Genomic DNA, 9,347 nt, shown 5'->3' on the forward strand with positions numbered 1-9,347 from the left:
TAAGTTTTCCATTTGCTTCAAATGTAATGCCTAAGAAATTAAATCTATACATAACTAGTATTTTTGTATCAAACACAGTCCAAGTATTCTTTTCTTCTATTTTACTTGATTTACCAAACACTACAACATTTGTTTTGTCACCATTTATCTTTAGGTTATTTGTTGCACAAAATACTTGTTTCAAGTAACACTTGAAGTTTTGGGGGGAATCGGTAAATAGTACTTAGTCATTGGTAAAAAACAAATGACAAATGTTTAAACCATTAAGTGTCTTATTACTTTCAGATTTGATATAATGTGGATAATCATTGATGAACATATTACATAATGTTGGAGGCAAAATGCATCATTGTCTTACCCAGATGTTGAAGTAAAAGGATTGTGAAAGAATTGCTCTTGTCAGTTTTCACTTCATAAGAGATATTACTATATATTGCTGATAGTATTTTTCATACAGTACCTCAGATTATATTTGATAATATCTTTGTTAGGGGTAGTGATCTGTCAACTGAATCAAAGGCTTTTTGAAAGTCTACAAAGCAAGTGTTTAGTCTTTTCTTTTAACTTTTTTGAAGAATATTTTAATGTTTAAAGAACAAATACATTATCTGATGTTCGGTAAACCTATCATTGTGGGTTCGAAACCCGGTTCGCCCCAATTATGTTTCTAGGTTTGTCAGCGCCATACCCGTGCACATGGTTTTCACCGAAGTGGTAAACGTCAGAGACCTGCATCACTTCAGGCTTTCTTCCCACATTAAGCTGACACGCCGCGATATAACTGGAATACTGTTAAAAGCGGCGATAAAACACAACTCACTCACTCACACTTACCACGAATTTATTTGATGTATCATATCTCTTATATATTTGATGCCTTAGCCATGTTTTTGTGACTAATTGAGACTAATTTAATGCTGTAGCGCGAAATTTCCATGTAAATTCAGATATTTTGAATGTTTTTATAATCGTTTTTGCCTCCTCAATAATTGCACATAGCTTTTTGTAAATCTTTAATGATACCGTTGGATAGCTTATGTTCAACGCTTTATTGTGATACTACATGGATCTAGTAGTTAGTTTGCTGTTCGTGTTTTCCCATGTTAAGAAACACAGTTTGGCTAAGCGCCCCAGACTATTGTATTCCCTGGCTGTCCAGGAGAGATTGTCCTGTCCGAGGTCGCACGCAAGTATATACATACTCCCGTGTCAGGATCTGGTGTCTTTACCCCCAAGATTCATTAAGCCGTTTTACGGGTCAGTTCGCATCTGGGTGGTCGCTCGAAACACAGGTTTCGTAAGTAAAGGATTTCCGGTCACTTTTGATCTAGTACTGAGTTATTATCCCCCGCCCAACAAAGCGGGGGATATAGAAACGGGCTCCGCCCGTCCGTACGTCACGTTTTGTTTCCGGAGCATAACTCAGAAATTGTCTATCAAGTACATGCTGAACTGGTGCCTTTTGCTATTAAGAAATTTTAGAAATTTTTTATTTTTTACGTTTCCATGGCAACAAGATGGACTTAGGTCTATGAGGGTAGGGTTCGTTTCCGGAGCATTACTCATGTCAGGTACAGGCTGAACTGGTGCCTTTTGTTATTAGAAATATTAGAATTTTTTATGTTTCCATGGCAACAAGATGGACTTAGGTCTGTGAGGGTAGGGTTCGTTTCCGGAGCATAACTCATGTCAGGTACAGGTTGAACTGGTGCCTTTTGTTATTTAGAAATATTAGAATTTTTTAATTTTTTACGTTTCCATGGCAACAAGATGGACTTAGGTTCCAAACTCTTCTGTTTTTTTACTATTTCCATGACAAGTTCCACCTCGGTTAAAAAAGGTTAGGGTTTGTTTAGATTTAATTATGTCATAAATTCTGCAACAGGGGCGGGGGATATATATATATATATAGAGAGAATGTGTTTATTTAAGTGTCACGTGCACATTATATGATAAAATACAAAATGTACATTCATAGAATGATAAAAAGCACTCGGCCATATGGCCTATGAGACACTATAGTCTAAAATATCACAGAACAACAATAAGTTAAGAAAGCACAAATGACAAACAGTCCCTACATTCAATATATAATTAAAACATGAATTATACCCAAACCTGCATGAGAACAATCATACAGGTCTATCAACAACATAGAATCTCGCACAAACATGCATTCAGCCGAACGCATACACACATGTACATACACACACGCATACACACACATACAGACACGCATACACACATATCATACACTTAGACCCACAGACCATACATACACACATACCCCCCCCCCCCCCCCCCCCCCCCCCCCACACACACACACACACAAACACACAAACACACACAAATACTTACTTACAAACATTACAGAAATTACGTTAACTACATAAATCATAAAAGAGCATTCCTTCTTCTGACCATGAGATGAATCTTAGAAGCAAGTAGGAGTTGGCAATTAGGATTTTGCATTAAAAACACATATTTTTCTGTTGGGTTTTATGCGTAAATTCATCGTCTACATTCAGGGCATACTTGAAGACGTCGTACATTATGTCTGAGTACAGTGGGCAGGTGATGGTGAAATGGGCTTCATCCTCGATCTCTAGGGGGCAGAGAGGACAGATTCTGTCATGAAGTGGAATAGGCGGCTTAGAATATCTGCCTGTCGCTACACACAGAGGCAGACTGCAGGCTCTCAGTCGTATGAAGGACTTGCGGTGGTGTGTAGGCATTGTATTAGTTACATAAGCTTCTGGGTACAGGTCTTTCTTAAACATGTGATAAGTCCTACGTTTATTTCCGTTTGTTAAATTTCCTTTATCGTCCCATATGTCAGTAAACCACTTCTGTTCATCCTGAATGTTCAGCTGCTTGCGAATAAGTAGTACAGTGGATTTAAAAGTAACAGCGGTTAAGTATTGCTAAAGTCCCAAGGCTTTACTCAGCCTCTGTACTCGGTGTTCCCAGGATCTCCTCCGGTTGAGTGACCACTTATGTATCTTGTTTGGTAGTCTGGATTCGTGCATTAGTCCTACTCTCATCCACAATCTGAAGACCTCAAGACGTTGTTTGGTTACACAAGAGGTCCAACCCATATCTCCTCTCGTAGCGATGTTCGAAGTTTTACGACTGGCTCCAAGGAAGAAGCGACACGCTCTGTTTTGGATTGTGTTAAGGCATTTGTGTCATAGAGTCCCCAAATCCCTGCTCCATACGTTAGAATAGGCTGGATCAAAGAATTATAGAGGGCAGTAAATACTTCATAGGCCATTCCACCTGCATAACAAAACTTGGTGAAAAGTGCACTCAGAGCTCTGCCTGCTGATTTTGCCAACTGGTTGACCGCTGTCTTGAAGTCCAAATGTTCATGGAACCAGAGGCCGAGGTATTTGTAGGACTGCGTGTACTTCAATGTAATATCACCACATGTAAACGTTACTTTGGAGCATTCTCGCTTGCCTGGTCTGAAGTGAACGATTTGAGACTTCTCACCATTCAGCTCCAATCTCCACTTAAAACACCATTCATGAACTTTGTCGAGCATCATTTGTAAATATTCTTCTGTCGGTGCAAGTAACACTATGTCGTCTGCATAGAGAAGAATACTTATATTCTCATCCTTGACATCAACACCACAGTTCAAGTTCTTAATACTGCGAGCAAGGTCATCAATATAAATGGCAAAAAGGGTTGTGAGAGAAGGCATCCTTGCTTAACACCATTGGGTACTTTAAACCATGGAGTTAAAGAGTCATTTACCCGCACAGCACAATTGACCCCTTCGTATAGGGATTGAATTGTTTTCAACATTGGTCCTCCGATACCTGACATTTTCAATTTATACCATAAGCAGTCTCTGTTTACGTTGTCAAACACTTTTTTCATGTCGATGAAACAGGCGAAAGTAGATTGGTCAGAGCATCTCCTGTTGTTGAGAATCTCATACAGGCTGTATATATGGTCCGGGCAGCTACGTTGTTTCCTGAAGCCATTTTGCTCCTCAGCTAATAAGTGATGATCTTCGATGAAGGCTGATAATCTGTGTTTTAAAATGTCACAATATACCTTGCACGGGACTGAAATCAAGCAAATACCTCAGTGTGTATGTTAGTGGTTGCCGAACATCAGTGGTGCCGGGTTTAACGATAGGGTTGATAATTCCAGATTTCCAAGACTCAGGAACAGATCCGCTCTCGAAACAGTATTCGATCAACCTAAGGAGAATGTCAATACAAACATCGTTCTTAATTGCTTCAGCTGGTATAGAGTCAATGCCTGCAGCTTTTTTGAGTTTACAACGGAAAACAGCAGCCTTGACTTCATCCCGAGTAATCTCACGGTTGATGGCTGTTATGTCATCACGGACCGTTGTGACGTCATCCGTCGTCAAAGAGTTACGTACAAACGACAGGTGTGTATCATCAAAGGACATTGTGTTGGTATTGTCGTTGTAGAGCACTTCGTAGTCATCTCTCCATCTTTTCATGACGAGTTCAGGGTCGGTTATTACGGTACCATCATCGTTCGCAACTTCCATGGGAATACGGACTTTGCGATCGTTTCTAATTCCAATTTTACCAAAGGATTTCCAAAATACTGAGGAATTACAATGCTGTAGTTGCTCCAGTAAAACACTCTGTTCTTTTAGCTGGTATGATTTTTTAACCTTTCTATGTAACTTGTCAAAGTGGGTTCTCTGACTACAGTATAGTCTACGTAGGTTCCGTTTCTGTCCCTGGTTGTTAGCTCGTCGCCACTGGCGTTCCAATTGACACACTTTATTCCACTGGAGTTGTAACTCCCGATTCCAATACGGTTTACAGGTGCGTTTGTGTCGTGTAGTAGGATTAGGTGATTTCGAATTCGTGGAGCAGAAAACATCATGACTCTTGGTAATAAGAGACACAAATTCATCGTATGCTGAGTTGATATCTCTCTGTGTAGACAGACTATCTTCTATACACTGTATGGCAGCCACAACAGCCTCGGAGTTCCCATCCTGTAGAAAAGCACCTGGGATATCTTTCACGTTGAAGCGCCGTATATGCTCCCCCCCTGTAGGTTGAGTGTCCTTATCTCCACTGTGAGCGAACACAGGTACATCAATGACCCACTCAATGATGGAGTGATCAGGTATAGCATTTGGTACTACCAAATGCCTTTCACAGATTAAATCACTCATACACACCACAGAGAAATCAGTATACAGGGGTAATTGTTCGTGGGGCACAAACACATAGTCAGTTACAGACTTACCACGCGTCGATACGTACGTAAAATCCTAAGTCAATCTTGTTGCCATGGAAACGTAAAAAATTAAAAAATTCTAATATTTCTAAATAACAAAAGGCACCAGTTCAGCCTGTACCTGACATGAGTTATGCTCCGGAAACGAACCCTACCCTCACAGACCTAAGTCCATCTTGTTGCCATGGAAACGTAAAAAATAAAAAATTCTAATATTTCTAAATAACAAAAGGCACCAGTTCAGCCTGTACCTGACATGAGTTATGCTCCGGAAACGAACCCTACCCTCACAGACCTAAGTCCATCTTGTTGCCATGGAAACGTAAAAAATAAAAATTTCTAAAATTTCTTAATAGCAAAAGGCACCAGTTCAGCATGTACTTGATAGACAATTTCTGAGTTATGCTCCGGAAACAAAACGTGACGTACGGACGGGCGGAGCCCGTTTCTATATCCCCCGCCAACTTTGTTTGGCGGGGGATAATAAGTCAGTACTAGATCAAAAGTGACCGGAAATCCTTTACTTACGAAACCTGTGTTTCGAGCGACCACCCAGATGCGAACTGACTCGTAAAACGGCTTAATGAATCTTGGGGGTAAAGACCCTAGATCCTGACACGGGAGTATGTATATACTTGCGTGCAACCTAGGACAGGACAATCTCTCCTGGACAGCCAGGGAATACAATAGTCTGGGGCGCTTAGCCAAACTGTGTTTTTAACATGGGAAAACACGAACAGCAAACTAACTACTAGATCCATGTAGTATCACAATAAAGCGTTGAACATAAGCTATCCAACGGTATCATTAAAGATTTACAAAAAGCTATGTGCAATTATTGAGGAGGCAAAAACGATTATAAAAACATTCAAAATATCTGAATATACATGGAAATTTCGCGCTACAGCATTAAATTAGTCTCAATTAGTCACAAAAACATGGCTAAGGCATCAAATATATAAGAGATATAATACATCAAATAAATTCGTGGTAAGTGTGAGTGAGTGAGTTGTGTTTTATCGCCGCTTAACAGTATTCCAGTTATATCGCGGCGTGTCAGCAGTTCTTTAAACATTAAAATATTCTTCAAAAAAAGTTAAAAGAAAAGACTAAACACTTGCTTTGTAGACTTTCAAAAAGCCTTTGATTCAGTTGACAGATCACTACCCCTAACAAAGATATTATCAAATATAATCTGAGGTACTGTATGAAAAATACTATCAGCACTACATAGTAATATCTCTTATGAAGTGAAAACTGACAAGAGCGATCCTTTCACAATCCTTTAACTTCAACATCTGGGTAAGACAATGATGCATTTTGCCTCCAACATTATGTAATATGTTCATCGATGATCTTCCACATTATATCAAATCTGAAAGTAATAAGACAATTAATGGTTTAAAACATTTGTCATTTGTTTTTTGCCAATGACTAAGTACTATTTGCCGATTCCCCCCAAAACTTCAAGTGTTAATTGAAACAAGTATTTTGTGCAACAAATAACCTAAAGATAAATGGTGACAAAACAAATGTTGTAGTGTTTGGTAAATCAAGTAAAATAGAAGAAAAAAATACTTGGACTGTGTTTGATACAAAAATACTAGTTATGTATAGATTTAATTTCTTAGGCATTACATTTGAGGCAAATGGTAAACTTAAAAATAGTGCTAAACCTCTCCTGAAAAAGGCCCTAAGGCCTGCCACAAGCTTCAGTCTCCATTTTAACCAAGACATGCATGTAGCTCTTACATGCAAATTATTCAAAACATTAATCGAGCCAGTAATCTTATATAATAGCGAAATCTGGGGTATAGAATCAATCCCCTTGAACAACTCTGATTCACGCATCCTCGAGAAACTGCAGCTCAAATTTTGTGCATCCATGAGTGACCAATTTGCAAAGCATGCGTACCGCCAACTGGGCGTCGGCAGATATTTTGCAAATCTTTTCAGGTTCTTAACTGAGGTGCTCAAGTGATGTAATGCACTTCGCAAGGTGAGGCCCATACACCCATGCACACAGTCGCAGTGTTTGTTTGTTGTTTAACGCCGCACTCAGCAGTATTCCAGCTGTATGACGGCGGTTTGTAAAAATAATCGAGTCTGGACCAGACAATCCAGTGATTGACATCATGAGCATCGATCCACGCAATTGGGATCGATGACATGTATCAACCAAGTCAGCGAGCCTGACCACTCGATCCCGTAAGTCGCCTTTTACGACAAGTATGGGTTGCTGAAGACCTATTCTATCCCGGAATCTTGACGGGTCCGCAGTCGCAGTGAATAGGTAACACTGCATGCATGGTTTGTGTCCCTGTTGCGTCGGTATGTAGCTGACTTCCCCAATTTCAATAAACATCTCCTGCCTTTAGATTGCTGATCGTTTACATAAAAACCACCACCAGGGCGTGGGAAGAAATCTCGAATGTGATGCACATAACTTCAGCAAATTATATATCTAATTCAAAATATAGGTGCAAGCAGCAATGGCGAGTTCTAAGTGTTTGTTTGTTTGTTTAACACCGCACACAACAATATTCCAGCTACATACAGGCGCCGTGCCTCTTTGTGACATGCCCATTGACCGTCCAGTCGTAAACAAGTTGTTAGCAATGCTACTTTCATCTTCGTATTGTGGGTAGCATTCCTTCAACAACACTCAACATGAGACACCCAGTGTGGACATGGCTGGTTTGATGCAACAGTCGTCCACTAGGAACATGTATATACAATGAAAACACACAGCTACGATGGCTGAAAATGCAGAATCTGGGTTCATCGTTGCCAAAAACAAACACAAGAGTACATTACACCAACATTATATACAAGCGACAAAACCCTTTCCATAATAAAAGAATATCCATTGTACAATTCCGTTAATCCCCCTGAGAGTAAGGTTTGTTTGGTTTGTTTGTTTGTTGTTTAACGCCACAATTAGCAATATTCCAGCTATATGACAGCGGTCTGTAAATAATCGAGTCTGGTCCAGACAATCCAGTGATTGACATCATGAGCATCGATCCACGCAATTGAGATACGATGACATGCATCAACCAAGTCAGCGAGGCTGACCACCCGATCCCGATAGTCGCCTCTTACGACAAGCATAGTCGCCTTTTACGACAAGCATAGTCACCTTTTACGACAAGCATAGTCACCTTTTACGGCAAGCATGGATTGCGGAAGATATTGCTGCATTAAGTGCGGCGTTAAACAACAACAAACAAACAAACATCAGAATCTGTGCTCTAGATGTTCAACCATCAAGCTGTGGGGGTCAAGTAATGGGGAAGCCTTGTTTGTTTACAGTAGTAACCTATACCTTCTTGCTTAGTTCCACACGGAGAGGAATATCTGGAGGGTGGGAGGTGTCATACAATTTTCAGGATAACACTTTTACTGCTTCTGTGAGATTCTGTCTAACTTCGATCTGTCTAGATATTAACAGAATGGCGTCCGCGGTGTACACGAAGACACAGTGACAGGTCGGACAGCTTCTAACTGTAACGCTCTGATTACTTTAGGTGTCAGTGCATGGGGGCTTTAAGTATGCGTGGCCTTTGTTATGAGAGTTACGTTTTTGAGAGTCTAACCGCATTTTCGTTTGCAAATTTGATCAAACTGCGCTGATTATACTGACGTATAACATACATGCCTGCGATGCCTTCTCTGTGCAGGTTTCAGATGAGATCTGAATGAAAAGTACATAAACAAATTTACATAAATATCCTCGATTATAGAGTTCATTATTTTATGCTAACTATTTATCAGCATATAACGGACGTATAATAAACTGGATAATCGAGGGTGACTCATGTACTTTGACACAGAACATGGTTTATTCGATTTAAATATTTGAAAGTAGTTCTTCAGCTTTATCGCGGCGCTCTATGCGATGAAGACGTGGGTAGTATGGCAACAAGTGGTCCACAGTCTGATCACAGATCCACAGAGGGAAGAAGCGTACGTACACTGGTTCTACCATCACTGGCTATTTACTTGTCCCCAGCACAATTTAGTAGTCTTGGGCTTGCAGACCAGTGGTCCACAGTCTGAGCACAGTCTCCTCACCCCCACCCAATCCCCCAGCC

The sequence above is a fragment of the Haliotis cracherodii genome, unplaced genomic scaffold (assembly GCF_022045235.1).
Source record: "Haliotis cracherodii isolate W230 unplaced genomic scaffold, xgHalCrac1.p SCAF_16, whole genome shotgun sequence".
NCBI lineage: Eukaryota > Metazoa > Mollusca > Gastropoda > Lepetellida > Haliotidae > Haliotis > Haliotis cracherodii.